The sequence below is a fragment of the Odontesthes bonariensis genome, chromosome 10 (genome assembly GCF_027942865.1).
Source record: "Odontesthes bonariensis isolate fOdoBon6 chromosome 10, fOdoBon6.hap1, whole genome shotgun sequence".
Lineage (NCBI taxonomy): Eukaryota > Metazoa > Chordata > Actinopteri > Atheriniformes > Atherinopsidae > Odontesthes > Odontesthes bonariensis.
The window spans coordinates 23,059,813-23,085,523 of NC_134515.1; the positions used below are offsets into that span (position 1 = coordinate 23,059,813).

At 41.4% G+C, this 25,711-nt stretch overlaps 1 protein-coding gene across 4 annotated transcripts in view; it reads left to right on the forward strand.

The window, feature by feature from the left end:
* Positions 1 to 25,711, forward strand: part of zbtb46 (zinc finger and BTB domain containing 46) — a 64,408-nt gene that overhangs the window by 22,253 nt on the left and 16,444 nt on the right. The window lies entirely within an intron of this gene.

Below are 25,711 nucleotides of genomic sequence, written 5' to 3' on the forward strand. Positions count from 1 at the left end.
AAAGATTTCTATCTTGGGATGCAGTGCTGATTTGATGACTTTAAGCTTTCAGAGTTTCCTGGAGTTGCTACAGTTTTGCAATGCTTGACCCCTATTAGTTAGTTATCAAGTCATGTAATTACTTACTGACTGGTGAGATAATAAGATTAGGTTAGATAATTGGACGAAACTGTCGTCTCAACACCTAACTGTGGCAAAGTCTAATTCATCTTTTAGAAGATCAGATGGGAGCAGTCAAACTGCATTGCTGACCTCTTTGAACTCACGTGCCTAGACTTAACTGTATTCAGTAGTACTGAATACTATGAGGTTAGATGAGTAACTCAGCCAGCCACACAGTTTACTTCTCGGAATTGACCTCTTTTCCTCCTTAGGGGTTGAGATTAGTGAGCTTATACACTAACGTGTTAGGCCTAAGATGATTATCTCAAATCTTGAAGGTGTGAGGTGGAGCCTGGGTAAATGCGGATGGATAATACAATCCTCTTCATACTGGAGCTCCTGTAAGCTGTACTCCCACATAAACAAGCAAATGCATATGCTCAGAAAAACATATTTGTTTTGACATTTCTCTCTTGATCCTCAGGTTTGGAGAAATGTGTAGTGAAATCCTTTAGACTAAAAGTCATACTTGAAAAACTTACCTGTGTGTGTTTGCTTGTGTGTGCGTTGTGGGTCCCAAGGCGTCGATAGGTAGATCATTAAAAGTAAGAGAAGCTAATCCTGCGCGCATTAAGGGAGTTGGCTGTGAAATGGGCACACGCGTCGCGCAGCGAAAGAAAACAGGATAATTGAATTGACCTGGGTCACCGCACGGATTACCAGCGCGTCCTCACCATCCCAGGCTCCTCCCCTTCTCTCTGGGGTTTAGGGAAGGACCTTCTGGAAAGGGTGAGGGGAAGAAAAAAGGAAGAGTGTTAGATTAGCGGGGTAATGAGAGAGAACAGAAAAACAGAGGAACAAGAAGGAAAAGAAATTGGAGAGCATCCTTTTGGGCTTATGATGGTTTGTCTTCTCCACATGTCCTCAGTCCCAGATTATCTGACCTGCTGTCAGACCTTATTACTGTGTCTAAGTACATCTTGTCTTGAGCTTCAGAGTCACACACACTCATACATATTCACATACACTTATTAAGTAAATGGTATTAAGCCTATTGGCCAGTTCCATGGTGCTGGTGGAGGGTAGAGTTTAAGTCTTGCCTTGAATAACAGAAGTGTTTTCTCACCAAAAGGTTAGAGGAAGTCTAGTGTTGCTGCTGGTGTAGACTCACCTGGTGTTAGCCAAAAGGCAACCATTGGTCTTCACTTTCTACTGGGTTTTGGGACTGAGCTCAAAATGGGAGAGAATGGGAGAAGCAGGTCTCCTTCAGAGGGATACCTTGATATTTAGCTGTAAAACATCATGTTACCATTCGGGGTTTAAGAGTTGTAATGTATATGAGGATAGGTTTCAGTACTGAGCCAGTTTGTAGCGGGTGGTGTCTTGTTACTTTATAAAGGTTTAGGGGATTGTTGAACAGGCTTAATGAGGTCATTATTGGTCTGTACAGGAAGTGGTGTGATATTTTGGCAGTGGTAGATCTCCTTTACTTGTACAATGTGAAGTCTATTAGATCTATCATTTTGACTAACTCAGGGTAAAAAATACACACAATTCTTTTAGTGAGCTTATGAGAGCTAGTGTCCTTAAGCCATAAGTCTCCTTAAGTCCAGGATTTTGTCACCTGTAGTCAAGGATCTGAACCACGCATGCTGTCAAGCAGAAGGGCCGAAGACTTAGAAAGTGATCCAATTTCCAAGTATAATACTGTTAGGAAAATGAATAAGAATACTCAGGACTACTGTCTGAAATTCAAAAGCATATGAAATCAGAAATGCAAGTTATAGTTGGCAAGTAAGCCATGAGGTGTTGGTGTCGTTAGCACCGCCACCTCACTGCAAGAGGGTTTCTGGTTCAAATCCTGGCCGGGGCCTTTCTGTGTGGCGTTTGCATATTCTCCCCGTGCGTGTGCTCTTTCTAGGTACTCCGGCTTCCTTCCGCCATCCAACAAAAAAAAAAAGCATGTCAGGTTGACTGGTGATTCTAAATTGTCCCTAGAAGTGAGTGAGTGTGAGTGTGCTTGGTAGTTTGTCTCTGTGTAGCCCTGTGATGGAGTTGTGAATTGGATTAAGCAGGTATAGAACATGGATGGATGAAGTTAGGCATGAAAAATATGCTCAATAGGTATGACAGTTTGGATTTCATGCTGATTATCTCTAATAGAAGACCTGGATATCACATAGAATAAGATTTATTTCATCCTGAATGTTACTATGAGTGCTGCAATATCCCAATAGACATACCAATAGATAGTCCACTCTGCATTATTTTGATGATATGACTGTGGCATGTCTGTTGCTGCGTTCTTGACATTGTGAGTGATCACATTTGAATACACAGCAGTAATGAATGCCAAAGCAGTAGGCAAGCAGCCACTATATTCAACCTGATCTCGTTCCAAGGACATCAAATCCTGCCCCTCTGTAAGATATCTGAAACACCCACAAGGTGTTCTTTGGCGTATCAATCCAGCATTTGACGCCAAGCGAAAGCCCTGCCTTGTAAACGATTTACAAACAGCTATATCAGGAGGCAGGAGGGCTAGAAGTGGAATAAGTTGCAATACTTCTGTTTTGGAGACTCAAGTTTGATTCCCACGTGAGGCTGCTGTTTTTGGGACTCAAAATACACCCTGTAACAGCATTTACTCTGCACATTGAAAAGCTACACGTGGCTAAATCTACTGCAGCCCTGATGGAGCTGCAAGTTTGTGGTGCAGCTGGCGTTCCATGGAGTCCAGTTGTTAGTTTCCACGAAGGGCTCTGGTAGGTATTAAGGAGAAAGGGCACCTTCAGTCTGAGATTAGCTTAATTGCTTCATTCTTTATTGATGAGAATTGCCTATACTCTGTCTCTCTCTCCCTCTCTTTCATCTGTAATCAGTGTCCATGCTTTTCTATTAGAAACGCTTATAATTTATACAACACAGGGACTGCTTGTTGGAGAATTTCACTGGATTTTTCTGTAATATAAGGATACTATATGGGTGTGTAAAGGCTCAGAGTATTAGCACACAGTCATTAAAGCATCTGTATGAATGTGCCATGTTGACAAAAAAACACCGCAGGAATTAGGATTTGTTTTCTTTAGATCCCCTTCTCTTGCAAACATCTGCTGTGTTCACTGGATGTCATTATTGAGGCCACTAAGCTCTGTCTTTCCTCTTGTTTGCAAATGCTTGATCTTATTTCTGAGGCTCACCTTGTCTGCTGACACAAATGTTTGAGATCTCACATGTAAAGTGGGAAAGATCTCTGTACTACTTGCATTCCAGCAAACTGCTCATATGCATATTTTTCTCCACAAAAAATATTGGGGGTGACATATTTTTGAGGAAGAGTTTTAAAAAGCCTATACTTCTGCTTGCTTATTTCCTGTCACGTTAAATAATTGCTTAAAGTTATTTTTAGTTTGACCCCTGCTGCTTTGGTAACTTCTAAAAGAAATGAATAGTTTTTGCTTTGGGGATGCTGATTGTGACCAAACAGCTTCAGAACTGTAAGACGTGCACTTTATGCTGAATTTGATATATTATGGATTTAATTCCCTATTACTCTTCTTACTCAGTCCAAAAAGTTAATGAACCTCAAACCTGAACTAATGAGAAGACAGTTTTGTCAGTACATGAAAACATAGTTATTAAAAATAATGAAGTAATAATAATAATAATGATAAAAAATAATGATTAAAGGAGAACTGCGGTATTTTCAACATTAAGCCTTTTTTATGAGTCGTCTGCAATGTTTTAGAACCCCCCTCACCGCTTTTTTGAATTTTACTGCTGTCTCCGGTATTTGCTTAATTTTGATTAATCTCAACCTGCTTCAGAATGGCAAGTCATGTGCATGTACAAAAAGGTCCGTAAAAGCACCATAAACGTCCGTTTTCAAAATCATCAACTCACCGGAGTGGTTACTGGTGTGCACTGGTAATCCATATCAAATTTCGTTGCGAAAAGTTGCTTCTGTCGTGTTTTATTTGGCAGCTCGTTCATGCTCGAACTATTTTCTTAGCGGTGGCGGAGTAATATCAACGAACATTCAGTACAAAATGTCAAATAAAACACTCCTTTAAGTGCCTCACTTAAGTTGCAGTAGGTAAGGAAAAGGTATAGGAGAGCTACAAAAAACACAAAAAAAAACGTCCAAACTCTTTTAATTGATCATTTTAAAAAATAAGTAAATGAATGAGGAAATATAAAGAGGAATTAATGAAATAATGTATAATAATATAATAATATAGATAAAGAAGAAAGAGATGATATAGTTAAATCTATAAGTGGTAATAAAGAATAGGAAAAAAAGGATATTGAGTCAATTTTGAAATCTATTTGTTATTTATTAATATTAATATTATTCTTTCCCTCATTGCTTTTGCTTTTGCTTTTTCTATTTCTTTATTGCTTTTTCTTCAGTTATTTCTCTACAGCTTTTGCTTTTTCCATTTTGAAAAATTCCACAATCTTCTAGAATGTCACATTTGAAAGGAGTTTCAAAAGCTCTCAACAGGATTTAAGTCAGGTAAGGAAGTGGTCTGTTCATTATTAGTTCAATTTTTAGGCCTTTGTTGGCTAACAGCGAAGTCTTGCGAAAAGACGCAAAAAGATCATGATCTCCATGTGGCCTCTCATTACGTCTTGAAGAAATATGTTAGACAGTGACAGCGTGTCCAGGAGTTGATTCTCAGTACAACTTTGATCTGAACAGAAAGATAGCAACTAATACTTATAGCCCTCCTTCATCCTGCATTGGCTAATGTCTCAGTATTTTTGTGCATAAGTGGCCCCTCTTTCAGTCATTTATTGGCCCAATCTCGATGCTTAAACTCGTGACTATTTATTAATATGCAATACACTGCTTGATTGTCTGGTGCTCCCATCCCAAAATTCAAGCAACAGTTAATTGAGCAAATCAATAAGAGTTTTGCATCTGTCTGAAAGGCATATAATTTTTTTTTACTTTCCTATGTCGATTAAAACTCTTTTAGGACCAATTTTACATGAGGAACTGAAGCTCACTAATTATTATGATAACCCATTCATGTCAGATGTTCCTTTAAATGCTTTTACCCTACAACTTTCCTCTAGATACTAGATTAAATACAAAAAGAACGAAAGTTTGTGGACATATATTTTACACCGTAAAGTGCAAGTATGTATACAAGTACCATATATTTATGATCTATCTCAAGGCACAGTGAAAAAGTTGAAGCATGATATGAGGAAATAATTCTATGTGACTAAGTATTTTTACTTACACATTTTGGCCTTATTTTCTAGTTTGCCATTTGAAAACTTCCCTATCACTTTGTATGTTCTTAACAATTTAATAATGAAGGTGTGACTTCTTCAAAAGATGGATTTGTAATTTAAGAGGCAGAGCTCATTCTTCCCTCTCAAACTGAGAGCATGGTAAAGCACAAGTTAATAATTGCTTTCTTTCCTACCACCATTATTCTTGGGGAAAACGCCAGCTTGATCTTTATTTCCAAATAATAACAGCACTGGAAATAACTTTTGTTTGTGTTTTCTTGCTGGTATTAAAGCACACACACGCACACGCACAGACACACACACACACACACACACATGGTGACCTTTAGTGGCAGCTTGGGGGATTTTGGCAATCCGGTACATGGCCAGTGTGATACACACACTCACACGCACAAAGCTTAGAGCATCTGATTATGTAGACGTGAACAGTTCAATCACACGTGGGCTGTTCTTTCCATTTCCCTCTAGCTGTTGCACATTGATTACATCGAGAATCTTTTTTGAAATCCAACGTCTTTATCTGACTCTCTTCCTCTCCGCTCTGTGGCCTTAGAGTTCCCCTCCTCAACCACTGCATACACACTCGCTAACACAAACACATGCATGCCCACAAACACATACTGAAAAAAAAATAAAAAAATTTCTGTAGAACCATGTCCTGTTTGTTCCCGCATGCATGCTCAGGAGCGTTGCAGCTAACAGTGCATGTTTTGACTTGTTTGAGTGTAGGTCTCCACCTTCTCAAGCATTGGAGCCTCCTGAACTCACCTGGGGCCCACAGACAGGTGCTCTGCCCTCTATATTCCGCATGAACTTTTTCTGGTTTTCTCCCTGTGCTGCCCTCCCTAAGTCCCTGCAGTCTAAAGGTGAACACTTGAAATAATGAATCAGATCCCCCTTTCGCCCCGTTTCGCTCTGTATTCCAGTTAAGACTCTCCCCACAGTATTTGCACTTCATTAAACTTGAAATAGGTTTAATATTTAAAACACCGTGAACAGATTTCAACCCCATCCCACCGCACACACTTCTCCACATTTTCTCTCTTCCCTCCTTGCTCTTGGTTTAATAATCTACTCTCATATTTCCTCTTTAATTCACTTCTTCTCCTTCATTAAAAACCAAAATAGATTTAATATTTCAGCGTGTGGACTTAATTTTTAACCCCTGTCCTCATGGCTCGGTTTTTGACATGCAATGGGTTAAAATACGACATTATATCGAGGCCTCTCTTCCTGTATTGGATCCTCTCTGATTGTGTCGTTCTCTGGGTTTTTCTAAGGCTAATGCTTCATCTTTCTCACTTTACACCTCAGTCAGTCAGCCACGTCAGTCTATTATCAGCTCTGTCTTTCACTGTCTTTGTACTCCAGGCCTCTCTCTGTGCCTCATTCTGTGTCCCCCACCCCTATTTGCTGTGCCTCTTTGTCCCCTGACTGCCTAGATGATTTCTGCCCTTTCCTATTGACTTTTGTAGCCATCTCACCCCACCTCCTGCAGTTTCCCCTACCACCTCCATCATCTGCTTCCCCTTTTTGTCCCCTGCTACCACACATCCATAAACTCATTTACCCCCCTCATATTTCGTATGCCTTTTAGTCCTTCGGGGAAATGTGACAGGAGACTGCAGTACTGATTCTCCACCTTTTTCGCTCTCACACGTGAGCCCCCTCTTCTGTCCCATTTCAAAAATCAAAAAAAGAAGAGAAAGTTCCATTATCTCTGTGGTAACCAATCATTTCTCACCACCCACCAGCCATCTTTGTCATATGACCTCACATCCTGTTGGACATTATGGGCAGTCCACCAGCAAAAAAAAAAAAAAAGCCTTCTCTCTCTTTCCACCATGGCTCAGACTACATGGCACAGACATTCACACAATTTTTCACACTCTTGCTGTCTGTCTTTTTCTCCCGCAGCAGTTCTCAATAATGACACCTGTTCTATTTATAATTCCTTGGCTTTAAAAGAACTATTGTGGACCGGAAGCTGCCCCCTCCCCACTCTTGACCATGGCTGTTTTCCAAAACGTCAGCACCCCCCACCTCCCTACCTCCTGCCCCTGGAACAGGCTGGAGAAGGATTGCTGGGTGTACAAGAGGAGGAGGAAAAGGATTGTGTGTGCGTGTTGGGGGGGGGTAAAGATTAGCCATCCCACCTTGAGTGCACCTGGGTTGGGCCCATGTGTGTGCTTAAGTCAGCCACGGCCCACACACATACTGCATGTTCTCACCCACTAAGTGAGAGGCAAGTATTTAGACACATTCCTGCAAATATTGAATAAGAATATATGTATTACGGTGTAATCTCATCGTTTCAGTTTTAGCTGTATATGGCTAACTCTGCACACACAAACACACTTCTTGGCATCGATCGCTCAGGGTAAGACTCGAATTTTGCAGAATGCTTTCTGACAGGATGTCCTTTTGGCACGATGCATCGGTGGGTGGGTCAGAAGGTTTTTGTGGTTGAACAGCAGTACCCCCACAGTTAAAACCCAGCTTCTAGACATCAGCACACAATTCAATTTCATTGCATACCAGAAATATCCATGTACAAATGTATTCATGGGTTTGATTGACTTTCCAAATTAAACACACACATGCTTAAAACTTCAAGTATAAGAACAAACAGTCTAGATCCTCCTTGATCAACTTCGATTATTCATGTTATTGCTCATCGTTTAGAGAAGGTGACGATGCCTTCAGGCCATTGACCTTCTTCTTGCTGAAACACATTCCCTTTCACATTAAGGATGGAACATATTCAGGTTATTTTCTTTTCAGTAATAAAACTTTTGCTTTGCAAACATGCTCTAATTAGATGTCTTTAATGTGAGCAAAAGGTTTGGGCACCATCAGCAGGATATCTGAACTTTTTTCCCCTCCATCATCAATTGATCCTTACGGATCTGTTCATCAGGGGAAAAAAAAAAGAAAAGACATTGGAAAACTGTCCGCACGGATTATTAAACTGTGGTCTCAATTTTGGAATAATAATCCATGCGTAAGGACTGCAAAACCGTGAGCACAGTTTAATAATCAATAACTGGGTCTGACATGAAGCCAATGACAAAATACCTCTAAATGCAATTACATACAAACATCACTTGTCCATAAACCTCAATTCAAATAGAATCACCTTTAATTGTCAAACACAAAGGCCATTAATATCATCAACAGACTGTTTGTCTTTTGTTTTGTAATATTCCATAATAAAGTAGAGATTTGGCCTTAAAGAATGGTATCTTTTGGCGTGTTCCCACTATGCAGTCCGGTACGGATCGGGTCGGAACGGTTCGCTTATTTCAGTGTTTCCACTACCACGAAAGCGTACCGTACCGTACCGTTACCATTTTCGTAACCCTTCTGCATGGGGTACCTAGCACACAGGACCGGTTCCAGGCTCTGCTCTCCGTTGTTGGTGAGGAGGCTGTGCAGTGGGAGCTCGATGGTGCTGTGCGAAACGAAAAAGTTTTCCAGCTTATTGCCACAAAAATGGCAGAGAGTGGTTTCAACCGGACCGCGAGCCAGTGTCGCATTAAGCTGAAGAAGCTTGGAGGTGGTTCCAAATTATGGATGTTATTTGTTATTTGCTGTTATTTGCTATTTACGCTTCGGCACGCACTCCGCCCACCCCTTTGTACAATGGGAACGCAAGCTGACCCCAAAGCGACCCGACCCGTACCGGACTGCATGGTGGGAACGAGGCTTATGTCTATTCATATTTAAAGCTTCAATCTCAAACACCACCCTCTTGTCCAAATATGGTCATTCCTGCTTCCCAAGAACTGAGAGAGCCATCGAATATACAACTCAAGATTTTTAACAAGTAAAAACCAATGGCTATGTTGGTACACTTCTGCTATAGTTAAATCATTTTTACATCTGTTTAGATTTTGGCAGATTGATACATATCAATGCTGTGCACAACAACAACTTGCATTGATAACATAATTAAATACTCAATGATTTCTCAGTAGATTTGAGGACCTTTATACGTTATCAATGATGTGCAAGTTGGTCTGAATGAATTTTGACACAAGCTTTAGCTCATGTGTCTTTGCATTATGTGATGTCTCTCCCTCTGGGCAGTTGTTAGGGCATTGCATGGTAAATGTGAATAGTTACAAGTTGATTCAGGGGAAAGGATACATAAAATGATGTTAAGTTGAAATTCATTGTTGGATCCTCTCAGGTTCTCTCTAGACTAGAGAAACCTTCATTCTGTGGTGATCTTTGTCTCCATAAACCTGGAATCATGACAAATTTTGAATGCCTGGGAATCTAAAACTCTTGCTTAAAACTCTTGCTTTAAACAAGGTGCCTTTCAAAAATGAAAACAGCTCCTTCCCCTCTTCAATAGTGAATCAATGACTGGGCTCCTCTTTTAGAGATATGAGATGTGATGTGATGTGAACTCCGATGCCTTTCTCCCACTCCTGTAGTGATCTGATAGCCAGTAATGGGCTCTGTAGCCGTGAGCCTGACAGCACTGCTAGCTCAGGCTTATGTGTCACACTGAAGCCCGAATTCACTAAGAGTAAGCAACTGAGATATTGAAACTGGGTAAACGTGTATATGAGAGAAAGGTAGGTAGACATACACAGCGGCATACTGATGGACAGGAAGCAGCAGAAACAGTAACTTTGGAGAAGAGTTTGACCTTATAATAATAAAGTAGCCTTGAGTTACATCTCTGTTCTCTCTCATTTTCAGTCAACCTGAAGTTCCTCTTCCCCAGGCTGTTTATTTTAGAAAGGTGGCTTTGTTCTATTTACTGTACCCACTCCCTCGCCCGCCTCTACCCCCGTCAGACCAGTTAGAAAAGGGGAACGACAAGGAAGTGGAGGGGGGTGCATGATGTTTGGACAAACGGACAACCCGAACAGGATATAGAGGTCTACAGCCTGTGGGTGTGTCGGTTTGGCCGTGATACAGCACACACACAAACACCACGCGTGCACACACATACACACGTATGCACACAATCGTGGGAGTGTTCCCGCTGGAGGGCAAAGTCTCCCTTCCTCTTACACATTCATTCTCTCTTCTCCCTTCATTCCCCCTTTCCGCTGTCACACCCCTCCACACCTCCTTCCTTTAGACCTTTCTCTCTCCTTCATCCCTCATTCCTTCCTTTGTGACAGCCCCCACCCCTCCTCTTCGCCGTCCAAAGAGGAAAAAAAGAAAGTGTTAAAGATACAGAAGAGTTGGCCAACAGCAATGAGAAACTAGGAGGGAGAGGCCAAAATCACCACAGGGGACAATTATGGCTTGGGCTGTGTACGTGTGTGTGTTTGCGTGCGGTTCTTTTTCGGGTTTGATAGTTACAGAGATGCTGAAGACAGTCCTGGAAGCCACTATCTGTCCTTCACAACGATTTGTACCCTCCTTCTCTCCTCTATCCCTCCTTCCCTCAGTCTGTTTGGACCTTCTTTACCATCCTGTCAGTTCACACTGTCACTTCTGTTTTCACTCATCTCGTACGCTGGAGCTACAGCCACTTCTTGTATACACTGTGTGTGTGCGTGGTTTCACATTGACTACATGGGCTTCAAATAAAGGCAAGACTGTGGGTGGGTTAAACTTCCTCCTCATCAGTAGGGTCTGTCTGTTTATTTGCTTGTTAAAAAACGGAACTTCCAGCTATAGGTTTAAAAAAGCGCAAAAAATACTCCATTGTCACAATTGTTTTAGTGCAGATCACTAAAACAAAAGCTGCCAACGGCTAATTTTGGTGAACCACTCTGAGGTTGCAGCAGTTGAAGCATTTTAGTTCATTCCTAAAAAAAAATTACTCACACAAACTTCCTTCAATTATTAGTTTAGATTAAGAACAACATCGGAGAAGATGTTTATACCTTTTAAACTTCAGTTTCAAGTCTTTGTATATTGAGTTGGAAAAAAAAGAAAAAGAAAACATCATAATGATAGCTTTAATAATGATATTTTGTCATAAAATTTGTCATTTATCACATTACAAGCAAAGTTTATAATATATATTAAAGAAAACCACAAGGCATCTAACACACAACCAGCCCCACACTCTGCTCTTATCTTCCCCATCCGCACCCTCATCCACACCTCATTCTGTAGTTAAGATTCTGTCTCTTGTTGTTGGATAAATTGGATTCTCTTGCAGTGATGTGTGCCCACCACTCCTGTATTCAACAGTTACACTGTTTGGACATCTTACTTCACAATGATTTTTTGCCGTCATAATAGCAAAGGCCAGTAAGTATTTGTTGTGCCAGTTTTAGATTCCAAAAAGAAATTGTGAATCTTGTAGCGTTGCATTTTGATACAAAAGCAATGCAACAACTGAAAAAAAGCAAGATGTTTTATTTGGAATTACATATTCTTTGAATGATCTTAAACCACTTTAAACGGTGAGCTGCATGTGGTGTGGTGGTTAACACTGTCACCTCACAGCAAGAGGGTTCTTGGTTGGAATCCTAGCTGGGGCCTTACTGTGTGGAGTTTGCATGTTCTTTCTTTGCATGCGTGGGTTCTCTCCGGGTCCTTCCTCCCACTGTCCAAAGCATGCATGTTAAGGTAATTGGTGATTTTAAATTGACCCTAAGAGTAATTGGAAGCGTGCATGTTTGTTTCTCTGTGTGGCCCTGTGATGGACCGGTGACTCGTCCAGGGTACACTCAGCTTCTTGCCCAATGACAGCTGGGATAGGCTCCAGCTCCCCGCCCCATGAACTGAATTAAGCAAGTATATAAAAAGGGATGGATGGATGAATGTTCGTGTCTTTTTATATTTAGACCCAAAAATTATACCCTCAGTTTTATCTTGGCTTTTGTTTGGCGATCTGACCCTACAAACCCATTTGGAAACCCATCTCATTCAACCTGTCTGGGCCCTCATTCTAGGAAAGTTTTTGTAATTTCTAATTTGGATGAATTGAAAGATTGATTTTTCACCAAGCCACATTCTGTTGATGCTTGTGAAAGATGCAAATATTTTATCTATGTAGAACACACCCTTTTTACAGATGTATTATTAGTTCTTTCCTCGTGGTAAGGGTTCTTTCTAAGTTAGATGGGAAAAAAAGATGTGGAAGAAAGAAAGTGTTCTAAGTAAGATGTGTCTTGACAGCTGTTTCTAGATTGTTATGGTGGTGGGTATTATGGGTATTATTGTGATCTGTACTTACAAAAGGGTTATTTTTTATTCTATGACATTTTAGTTTCATAAATAGGAAATAATTATACTCAGTATTTACCCCAATTATCAAGCTGGGGTTCTCCTCCACAACTGAATGTCATCTCTGAATTTATCTAGAAGATAAAGAAAGATAGCTTTGAATACAGAGCTAATTTTGTAAAAGCAAAAAAAGACTCAGTAGTTCGTAATCACCATCTTTTATTGGCTTCAATTTGTTTTACCCCTGCAACGCCGTAACACCCAAAACAGGGTAAAAAAAAAAAGAATCATTAAAGTTAAAATTGAAGGGATAGTGATTTGAGGTTAGCATACACTCAAAGAAGGTTTACACCTACAAAAAATGGACATCTAACTTGATCAAAGGACTTTTGAGCATCTCGACTCAGTATGACAAAGTCTTTGAAACTTAGGAGTGCATGATATGTAAAAGGTGTCTGTAGCAAAGAAAAAGGATCTCCTTCCGAAACAAAACTCCTCAGATGTGTATGCACAAGTCACAATTGTTCAGTGGAGAGTTCGATCTGCAACAATGTAAATCTAAATCTTTCAATTTCTTTGGAATTAATCTAATACTATCCCAATTCACCATTTATGGCCATACACAGTCTGTTTGTACATTTTAAGATGAGTTTAAGTCGATAGGAGCTACTACTATAGTGCACTTTTTCTACTTATCAGTAAACCAGTTGAAATCTATTATTTCTGCACGTCAGCTCAGCAGTTAGGGTACTATGGTCAGTCTGATTAAGTGCAGGTACTTTAAATGTGCATGTATACATGTACTCAGACAAAGCAACAAATGAACTCATGCAAAAGTATCCTTTACAGAAACACACCCCTTTATGTGTTTTAATGTTTGCGTTGCATTTTTAGGTAAAGGGCGGATAGAGGCATGTGGTTGTGAGGACCATAAAAAGCTAGTGATCAGCACATCTGTGCCACACACACCTTCATTCTCTGCCAACAGAAAAGGAAAGGAATACTCATAAATTCAGGTGATGCAGTACCTTGTTATTTGCAGCTAATAAATTCACGTACATTTTAAGACCTTCTTTGTTTGATTTTAATTCATGTACCTGCTGTAACAGGCATGTTACCTTTACTCCATTGTCACAGAGGAGGGTGGCGTCACAAATAACACAAATAAAGCACCGTAAATATGACATTATCTGTGAGGTAAGAGTAGATATCACAGTGGATTTGCTTTAACAACAGCAATGGCTAAGGCTTGACTCACAAGCAGCCAGATCCTGCGTGATTATTGTTGTGAGAACGTTTTACGTTTACCAAAATATGATGACGAGTCATCTAAATTAGTTCACCATGTTTGAAGTGCAACTCTAATTCCACAAAAGCTGTGAAAAATATGAATAAAAAACAGAGTGCATTATTTGCAATTCTCATGAACTAATGATTTATTCACAAAAGAGCACAGACAACATTTTTAATGGGAAAAGTGAGATGTCTCACTTTCAACATTTCATATGTTTTGCTCTGTTTTGAAAAGAACGATGGTTTATGAGAAGTGCAAATCATTGGATTGTGTTTTTATTTACATTTTACTTAGCATTCCAACTCTTTGGGAATTTATCAAACAGACGGTCGTTAAGATAAAGATACAGATTTATTTTAAACATAACTCGCTACCGAACAACTTGTTTCACATGTAAACACTGATGATAGCTGCAGAGATGAATAAAGAGTATATCCTTGCTAATGAATACACAGAGACTGCAACGTTTCGAGAGGCCAGTTTTACTGCTTCTAAGTATAGATGTATTTACAATGAATCAAGTAACCAATTAACGTGAAAGGGGTTGTCCTGATTAACTTTAAAAAATTTCTTCTGTTGCAGCAGCAATTTTGCCAAAAATTCTGGCCCACTATGTCCTCAGCTCATTGTCTTTTCAGATAGTTATATAAAAAGAGGCAGAACTTTCCATTGTTCCCTCGTCTCCTTTTGCTCCCCAACCCCCTTTTCCCCAGATCACCTGCCTGCCCAGACTCCTCATTGTTTCCATCACTGCACCTCTTTCCACTTTAATACCCTTGTACTCCAGCAGCATACAAAGAATAACCTCATCTGATCCATTTAATCTCATCTCCACCCTCTCTACGTTTCTTCAGCCCACACTCTTCTTCCTTATATATCAGCATCTCTGAATGTGAAGTGGGTGATGGGCTCATGTCAGGTGAGACCTCCAACAGGAGCACAGCGGAACTTACTCCCCAGTAAAGAATACATGTGACCTGAGAGAGGAAAAACATCTTATGTGGCCCTAATGAATTCAGAGTAAAATGGAAACAAGATAACAGGAAATGTGGGCGTAAAACAGTTATTCTGTTGTTTGTTTCAGTGTTCTAAGTTTTATATGAATGCGTAAAAATGTGTGTGTTGGAGGTGGGTACAAAGAGATAGAGAGTATTGTGTTATTGTAATTGTGTAACTGTGGCCCTGGCAGTTTTTTTTTGTGACTCTCTGGCCTTCCCATAGTTCATCTGGCCTCCGAGACATCCAGCCTCAAGGTTTTGTGTGTTCCTGTGTGTAAAACTGTGTGTGCCATACAAGAAAGTCAAAAGGGAGCGAATGGGGTTAAAGGTGGATTTGATAGCACGGGACACCCAGACCCCTCTCCCCTCTCTCCCCCTCCATACCCCTCTGTTTGGGCCTTGATAAGTGGAGCCGGAGTCTGTGGGGGTTAGGGATTCCTGTCTGGCACAAGTACACATAGAAACACACACACATTGGGATCCGCCCGCTCTACATTCCTGTGTCCGACTAAGGAAGCAGCCTAGCCGTCTTCCCCTCCACTCCCAAATTATCCCCTTCTCCTTAAGTCACTGCATACTTATCACACGCCTCTCTACCTCTCTCTTCCATTCAGACTCCTACGGACCTTCTCTAGCGATTGCATTCTCATCTGTATCCTTCCACTGAAAACAGCATGTAGGCCTCAAGGAGTTGTAAAATATTTCCTTACAGCAGGTGACAATCTGATCTGCCATTGTATTGATATAATGTAACTTTTTACAGGCGCAAATACAAGTTCAAAACATGGCTTCACCCTTTTGTGCAACCCTTCATGTCACAAAAACTGCATTGGAAAGGATGACCCGATTCTTTCTCTGGATATTTTACATTCAGGGAAAAATGTGTTTGTGTAATTTCAGATGTTTCTGCAGCTCATTTGCCACTGAACCTGTGGTGTTTTTTTTTGTTCACTTTCTTTTTTTTATCTTTCCCCCTTTCACCCTTTTTACTCTATCTCTGTTTTATCTTCCCCTTTTCCCCCCATCCCTCCCTCCCTCTCAGGGAGGTATTACGGGGTCAGGAAGGGGTCATGTGGTCTCTCGCTGCCCATCTTTCTAATGGCTTCTTAATAAGAGAGTCAGAGAGTGAGAGGGAAACAGGGAGAGGAGCAGTTTTGAGAAACTGGGTGAGCTATCAGCAGTTCTGCTCAGGGCACTGACTGTGTGTGTGTGTGTGTGTGTGTGTGTGTGTGCAATGGTGATGCTGTGTGTCCTGTGTCAATACGCCTGCACTATTTGACCGACCCCTTGCTCCATTTTGAGCCCTTTCTGCGCTCTGCATTCGTCTCTGGGGAAAGAGGAAATGACACATTTGTAGGCTTGAATAAGCGCTGCGACTCGTCTCACACACTGTCCACTGAGCCTGGCTCGGGGGAGGGTGGGAGATGTTGTGGAGGTGAGGAGGGGGGTGGAGGGGGGTTAGGGTGGCCCACTCTTTAATTTGCACAGCTTCTGCTGATTTGATCATAAGCAATTAATCTCAATGGCTCAGCTCGGCTGCAGTGGGGGGAGAAAAAATTAACACAGTCCTCTATACACAGGCTGCCCTTGCTCTCGTCTCCGATCTGTCCACTCGATGTTCTCTGCCGTTCTTACCTCTTATATATATTCAGATTATCATAGGAAGAACATGCTCTGTTAATTCTGCACTAGCAAGTGGTTTCACATGATCTTCAAATGCAGAACAACCCTGGCCAGTTTTAGATTTACTGTGCAAAATCAGTTTCAGTGTTCAGTGTTAGAGGTTTTAATGAGTCATGAGGTAGTAAAACACAAGAATCACTTTCATGGATTTGTAAAGTTTTAAATCATGTGGGAACATAAATAAAAACTACACAATTAGTGCTTGTTTGCAGCAACAAAAATTCTGATGATGGGATTTTCAGTTTTATTCACTGTTGGCTTTGAACCTCTGAGAGACTCATGGACTTGTCTGAGGGTCAAACTCTGTACTTTTCTGTTTGATCTTAAGATAAATTCTACTTTTACAATCTCAAGATTAACACAGATCTCCACTGATCCATAAACTCTGAGCTTGCAGCTAACGCAGGTTTGCCATGCTCATCTACGTCTCGTATCTTTGGGTTCTTTCTCCTGTTTAACCCTCTGTTCCTTGATTTTGACCTACGCGTCTGTGCATGACAAACACTGTGTCCTGTCCCCTCACTCTGCCTTTTTACTCAGCTGCTCTGCCAGTTTTCCATCTCGCTCGCCCCTGCTTTTCCTCTCCATGGCACCATACTCCTCCCATGCTGAGGCCAGAGCTCGCTCCATTGTTGGAGGCAGGTTGCCAAGGATACAAGCACAGAGAGGCACAGTCTTAATGTTAGGAGATGGAAGAGATGAGCAAAGAGATGGAAGAGGGGCAAAAGCCTTTCTGGCCACCAGGCACCCCAACAGCACACTCATGCTCTCTAGAGAACACGTAACACCCCCTGCTTCTCACTTTGTGTCCCTGTGTGGATGGAGCACAGTGACACTGGCTGCTTGTGGAGGAACCTTTTGTACTGGTCGCCTACTTTCTGCTGCCTGTTGTGAATCTAGCGTATGATTGCAGTAAAAGTTAGTGTGTTGTGTTTTTGTACATTTGTCAGGCAACCCAATTGGGGGGGTTGAAATACTTTAAATATATTTCAACTTAGTATGATCATTCAAACCAATTTCATGTGAAAATACATATCAAATCTAAATTTTATCTGGTATATCCTGCTTTTCTGGCACAAATTTTTTGGGGAAAAATGATTGCTTCTTTCAAGAAAATTGCTGTCATCACTGCAATGGTGAAAGAAGGTTAAACTAGCAAATATTTAGAAAGTATGACTTTACACAGTCCAGAGCAAGCAATAATGTTTTCAAGATTTTATTCATATCACTGCTTAAAAACTATTCAGAAAAAGTGTTCTGTTTCTGATACAGACGGGCACATGGTGGAAAGTACACTAAAGCCCTGTACATATGAACACGGGTCTTTAGATAACTTTAGATTGATTTACTACATGCCCAAACTTTAAAAAAAAGTCCTTCCAGTGTGAAGATTTTCACTTACTTTGATGTGTGGACAGGAAAACCAGGGGTTTAGTCTTACTATGTCAGACTGTGGGCCGTTATCTCCTTGGCCTGATGACAAATTATGGGCTATATTCCTCTTTGGTGACTTGGCAAGACACCAGCAAGATAATTCTGGTGCTGTTAACAGCTCTTTATATATGTTTGCACATAAATGTACAGTTACTCTCAACTATGTTTAACAAAAGAGATGTCAGAATGTGCTATGGAGTTCACGTCTACATAATCCAACACAGAATCAATGTGACAAGACTCGACTGGACCTCAAGCAGGTGAAGCAACTTTGAAAATAAAGTGGTGGCTGTGAGCAGCTTTGTCTGCGTTTTGAGGAGAAGAGAACTATGATGAGATCACCTGTTGGTGCTGTCAGAAAAGTTGCACTCTGAACTATTGAGCAGGCGAGGGAGATAATGTAAGACAGCGAACACCTTTGGTTTGTCAGTAAAACTTTTTTTAAGCCACCGCCTAGCAGGTGTTAGTCGTATTACACTTAATTACCCTGACAACACTTACATTAATGTACTCAAGTTTTGACACCCCAGTAAAAGGAGGCCCTGTGTGCAGCCTGTATGTGGCATACTCTACAGTAGTTGTTGAGCAAATTGAGTAGTTGCCTCAAGCAGGACCTAGCTGCAGCTGTTTAAGTTAACCGGTTCCAGGATAACAGTTATGGAGTGTTGCACGCTGTGTTTGTTGCCTCAGGAGTGGAAAGAAAGGCCAGGGGTGATGCAAATTTTTCAGCCAAGCAGTGTAAAGCCTCCTCTGTTGCATAATACCAGGGAACACTCCTTCCTCATTTTCATCAGTTGGAAACTGTACGCATATAGCTTACCAAGTTCGTTCTGTTGCGTTAATACAAACGACTTTATCTGATTTAAAGTTCCATGATCTGATCCAGAATATCTGATCACACTGGAAAAAAATTGACATTTGCTCACTTTGTTTGCTCATTAAGCAGTTAATTTACTTTCCAGAGAGCAGTAAAGAAGCAATTCCAGCTAGGTAGTTAGCCTTAAGCTTTTCAGATGGTCAGTCAGTGTGAGTTGAAGAGTGTGTTAACACACACACACACTATTAACCCACAGGCTCGGTGCAGCATCCCCACCCAGAGCCTTTGTCGTTTTCCTCCTCTACTTTCCATTTTCCCTTCTCTCTTCCTGCCTCTGTCCAACCTCACCCTCACAATGACCCTGGAGAAGGCTGGACGGACTTTCGGGCTCGTTCACCAGGTCCTCCCTCTGCGCATAAAGCCAAGACATAACTTCTCTTTTTCTCTCTCAATCTCGCGATCTGTCTCTTTTTGCTCACAGCACAAAGCCCTGCGTGTCTGCCTTCCTTCCCCACCCAGCATTCTTTCCCCATACAGACCTCTCCCCCGCTTGCTGTCGTTTTTTCTTTTTTGACTTTCCTCCTACCCGCCGACTCGCTCAGCCTCACCCTACCTTTCATTAGCCCACTCTTTATCTCACACACTCACTCTACCGCCTCTTCTCCCCCTCCACGCTCCTATCTCTCTAGCTTTTACGCTCCCCTCTCTCTTCTCCTCCCTCCCTTGGTTGCTTTGGCTTTTGTTTCTGATACATCTTCATTTATTCCTCTCTCCCTCTCTTTCCCTGCTGACCCTATTATTTTTATATTCTTTTCCTCTAACTGCCATCACTCCCCCTCTCTGCCTCTCTCTGCCTCCCTCCCACTCCTCTCAGTCCCTCTAAGCTGCATTAACTCCCCAGATTACCTTGAGCCCTGCAATCCTCCATCCCCCACGCACTCACCCGCTCTTCTTCCCCTCCCTTCCTTCCCTCATTCACTTGCTCACTTCATTCTTCGTCCACAGCAAGGTGGCTAATTTTGAAAATGTGCATCAACATTTTCATCGACAAAAACTGTAGATCAACAGAAGCATCTGTGAAGTTCTATCGCCTTCTGCTTTCTGTAACACCCTCGCAGAAATAACAATACGTTTCTGTAATTCATATATGTTTTTTGTCTAAGTTTTTCAGACTACTGAACAAATATGAAAATCAAATTGAGGGCCACCAAAAAGCAGGTAAACAGTAGTGTTTCTTCTTCTGCTCTGAGAGACTACTTTTTATGAAGGTGAAATATACTCAAATACTAACGATGACACTTCTACAATTCTTCAATATAAAATCAATTAGGTAAAACAACACAGAGAGGGTTCCAGGCAACAGAAATTTGCTATCTGCAACACAGCTTTCAACCATAATAGCATCATTATTTTCCTAAAGCTTAGCGGTCCCTGTCCACACTAATAAGGGTTTGTTTTAAGACACATTAGTTTTGCTATATTTATGCCTGTGTCCACATTATTCCAGCGGATTAGAATTCCTAAGACATACATTTTTAAAAGAGCTGCTGTCTCAATTTCTATTGGAAAATGTCAGCATCATGTGTTAGCATGGACAGCCAGGACTGGCACACACTTTTTGTAAAATAGTTAACCAAAATATTGCAACGAGGCCTACATAACCTCTTGTAATTTTATCCCACTTAATGTGTTGTGCTCCTTTTTTTTTTTTCTGCTGCGGTTTCAGAGCTCCCGGTATGGCTCTAAAATATTATCACGTCTGTTATTTCAACCCTCATCAACGCCTCATATGTGGCACTTTTAGTAACAGTTCATCGTCGATCCAAGGTCTCTCTACAACAAAGCAACCAACCCTCCTATTCCGTCTTATTGCATTCATGCACATTCAAAGTGTAAACGGTCATGTCGTATATGTGTTTTCAAGCTTGAGAGTAAGCACAGGGATTTTATTAAAAGTTGCTAAAACGCCTGGCTGTATTAAGATTGTTTTTGTTTTAAAGCACTGCTTTAAGATAAATATGTTGTTATTATGGAAGCAGCTTAAGGCTCCAATTTCTTTTAAACACTTTTATGCTTCGACATATGGTGCAATGGTTGCACGTTCACATATTTGGGCACTTTGTGTGTTCGTTGTGCATAAAATAGCTGGTCACACTAGTATTTAAATGGGGAATAGGTTCATTTGAAATGAATCGCACCAAAAAATGAATCTGAACAGGTGACTCTTGTGGCTCATTTGCTGTGCAGTCCTCTCTTATTTAACCACCTCTGTTGGAATGAAAACCACTCTGAAAGAGAAGTGGTTTGAAACAGGGGTCAGGGGTTCAAATCCATTTATATGAACTTACATTTTTGCTTTAGGATCAATCAAAATTACTGACCAGCACTAGCAGGTATATACATTGAGTTTTTTCTTGAGTCACTCCATATCAAATGAAATGTAGTACAATCCTCAAATCTACCTGACCTTAAAGTTGTAGTGTCGATGCTCTTTCGAGGCACAGCCTTTCTCCTTCATTTTGCCTCGTATTTCCTACTCAAGTGTTCTTTGTTTACTCTGGCGGAATGACCGCACATGCATGTACGTGAAGGCAAATTTCTAGCTTTTCCTCCACTGAATAGTTTCTTAGATAAATAGATAAACAGTCTCCAAGAGGGATGCAATCTGATCAGTTTTTACCTAGATATAAGTGCTATGTTTCTGGGCCCCAAGATTGGTTTTACTTTTGGTTTGGGCTCAGTTTGTTTAGGAGTTAGAGTTTGGGGTTCTCATGTGACCACCAGTGGTTTTCTCAGATCGCTCAGACAGAAAACATTTATATTCTGAATATAAACTGCCAAGGAGGACATGAACAGGCTCACACAGTAATGATGTCTAATTAGAGATAGATAGAATAGCATGTTAATTGTGAGCGTGACACCTACAGAAGGCCTAAAGATGTGTCAATGAATTTAGCTGCGCCACTTTGAATTGGTGTATAATAGTCACAGTGATGATCTATTTCTGATTGTTTCACTTAGTTGTTTCTCTGTCAGGTAAAGCACAAATAGTCTCAGGAGGTCTTTGTGCCCACTTAAAAGTAATATGGTTTCAAAGTTTTTAAACTTTTTAGCTCAAAAAGACAACAAACTATCCAAAATTCTGCATTTAAGTTCTACTTCTAAATACCATTTAATCAATAATAAATCCTTACTCTGTATCTTTTAAGCTCCTCCTGCTTTTTCTATATGAATCATGATTAGGAAATTAACGAGTAAGTAACAATTATGTACAAATACGGTGAAATATAAGCACCTACGTCATTTCCCTGTAAATATGTAGTAAAGTAAAAATATGACGAAATAAAAAAGCACTAGCATTGGTTTTTAGTCTGCTTATGTCTACACCCAGATAGTTACAACTAATGATCAAACACAGCAGAGCAGTTCTCCTGCTGATCCAATCTAACGCCAACCTTTGTGGTGTAACCACCCTTTAAAAAAAATGAGTAAATTATATGAGTTACGGAAATGTATCTCTGAGCAACGTGATGCGGTAACTATAGCCTGTTACTTTCACATAGTGAAATTATGTTCTATGACACCCTTTAGCACTGCTGTTTTAATGTGAAAGAGGATTTGAATGCAGAGCGAAGGAAGCAGCTTCAAATTTAGCAGCGTAACAGTAGAAGTCCTCTCTTATATACCCCGCTCATTCACCCCCACCATAACTATCCTCCCACAGCCTCTGTAACCTCCCCCTCACCTCTACTTGCCTCCTTTTCGCTCACCCACCCACCCACACTCCATCACCCCACCTTCCACCTCTCACCCCACCACTCATGCAATCCTCTCCTCTCCTCCCCTCCACCCACACTCTTTTCTTCCAAGCCCCCAGCAGTACCACCATCACTACCAGCACCATCATCTCCCTCTACCCTGTCCTTTACCACTCTCTTCCCTCTGTCCCTCCCTCCTCTAAAGCCTTCAGGCTCTGCTTGATTTATGCTTGCCCTCTCTATCCACACACACCCCACCACCACCACCACTACCACCACCACCCACCCTTCCCTATCTCTCCAGGAGGTTGTGGCCCGGCTAGTCCCTAAAAAACAACAGAGGGAGAGAGAATAACAGCCTCTTTTACTTTCCATCCTCCCTCCTTTTTAACCCAGCATTTTTTTCATTCCCCTCTCCCACACTGCTTTTTAAATTGCCTCTGAATTCTTGAGCTGTTTTAGTGCCTCACTCCCCCTTCTCAGCTGAAATTACTTTTTTACCCTCTCAAACTCTGGCATGCTGAGGAAGCAAGTTTCACCTCCCCTCTTTGTCCACTCGAGGACAAACACGCACCAATCACACGTTCATTGTATGGAGCTGTTTGTGTTAAAAGGTGAAGACTTCTCGTTCTGAAGCATGATGCCGTAAAGCTATTTGGCGTATACAACACAGCAAGTGGAGGAGTTTTTTTAACAACATGGCTCTTGTAATGCCTCGTCCTTTTCAACCTCAGGCTGGCCGAGCCATTAACCGGACCGACTTGGGGCAAGGCTTCTTTCTATGTCTATCACTGTCACACACAAACACACACACACATATACACACAAGAATACACAGTTAGAGTCTTCCTCCTTTGTTTGCACTCTGCCACACTCAAACATGCACACTAGCTCCACTCTCTTCCCTGACAGCTCTCTTGTGGTCGACAAGCCTCAGTAACTCATTGCTTAACCACCCTGGACTTTTTCTCTTCATTGTGTTTGGCTACTGTCTCTGTTGATTTGAAGGCGCGGTGAGCTGTTTGAGAGCGTGTATATGTGTATGTGTGTGTGTGTGTGTGTGTGTGTGACTCGAGGTGTTGGAGGAGTGCGTCCATAATCAGCCAGGTCATGGTTTTGAGAAAGAAGTGGATGTGTATCATTTTTTTTTCCCAGTGTTTATCTGTCAAAACCTGTGTTTTCGTAAAAATGGAATCTCCCTCACACAACAGCATTCAGTTTCATTTGTACAAAGAGATATACACACAGTCGCACAACTCGCTACACACAAACAGAACAGAGGATCAGAGGTCAAACTGGGTCAGCTGACCCTTTCCTCCCTTTTCAGGCCTTCTCTCGCCTCCTTTTTACTGCGTCAAAGTGCGCACTCTAATAACATGACTCCCCTCGTGAAATACACACACGCATGCACACACACGTGCACGTCACTGAGATATACAGTGCAGCTCTCCAACCACAGCATATAAAACTGTATCGTCCAGCCATTGGCCGTCACTCTCTCAGTGGAAGATAAACGCAGTATTCCTCACAACGCATTTAAAGTACAGCTCAACACGCGTCCTTTATTCAAAGTCTCATTCCATCTTTTTCACACTCAAGCTCCAACATAGCTTGCAGCATCGCTCACACAAACACGCACGCGCGTGCACACACACACACACACAAACTCACGCAAACACACATGAACAAAGAGAACCACCATTTCTACATATTTGTCTCTCCTTTTAAAAGGGGGTTTTATTTAGCATAAATGTTGAAGCCAAGGGTGCCTGGCTACCATGGCAACCAAATTAAACGGAGGATCTCTTCAGAAAGCAGAAATCTAAATTATTCGGACTCTTTTATGAAGGGGAAAATGAAAATTCCCTTCACTGTAAAGGAAGAAGAAAGGAGGGGGAAAAAAAATACGAGGAAAATGCCATTGTTTTTCTGTATCTGACCATGTGGTTCAAAGGAATATTCTTTGCTATTGAAATTCATACGTTGTCTCATGACAACCGGTATGTTAACATTGAGCATATGTGCACAAATGAATGATGTAACCACTGTGTCTCTAAAAATCGGGATAAACCTATTGCCTTTGAAAGACATCACAATGTGTGTGTCTATAAATCCTCAACCAAACCAAGCGAACGTATGATGAAATCCATAAGCTGCATGTTTTGGATTAGGTGCGACTGTTTCTGGTGTGGTAAATGATTTTATCTGTCAGAACAGGCTGAGGTTTAAGGAAAAAACATCCTCTACGCACGCCCAATAAAGCTTACATAAGTGAAGGGGGATTATGTAGTTTATTCTGATTATGTGGTGCGAAAGCCTGTTTGCGGTCAGCTGAATACTAATTTCTAATATCTTACGCTTAGCCTTGGATATGTGGATCTGTCCACAGAAAACAGGAACTGTTTAACGCACATCAGAGTGGCGCAGTCAGTCATTTGCTACAATGTAAAACACATGAATTCCACACATTTTTTCACCACACAGAAGTTTGACTGACCACTTCTCCCTTCTCTGCTATTTAATCTGCAGAGCACGGTGCGACTGAAGTATTGTTACTCTATAACTACAAGGAGGGTGGACATGTTCCATCTGTAGACGTGTACATGTCCTGAAGATGCTTGGAAAAGTGGTCAGAGGTCATTCACTCACCCAATGAACAGATGAGTGGAGGGAGATGGGGGTCAGAGATGCTGTTCTTTTCTCTCCCCCCTTTCCTTCCTCTCCTTTCATTTGTCTGTCTCTTTTCGCTCCATATACGTATTTATGTGTGTGTGTGTGTGTGTGTGTGTGTGTTGTTGTTGTTGTTGTTGGCCAACAGCAGATCTATGTTATTGATTGACTCCTGTGGCTGCTGGGCTGCCCACTGAAGGAGGGGGCAGCGCTCTAATGAATTCCTGCACCTCATGCCCCTTGCGCCAACCCCTACACCCCCTCCTTAATTAACTTTGTGTGTGTTTGTGTGTGTGTACGTGTGTACGTGTGTGTGAGAAAGAGAGAGTCGAGCTGGTTGTGTGTGGATGCATGCATGTGTGTTTTTTGTGTCTATCTTCTGTGCTTCCTCCACTGCTCCGCACCCCCGCTTCTTTACTCCCCTGCCTTTTTTTTCTTTATCTTTCGTTCTCTTTCCACCCTGTCTTTCCTTCTCCTCATTCTTCTCCAACTTAATCCCCCTTTTTCTGATATTCGATGTGTCTAGTTG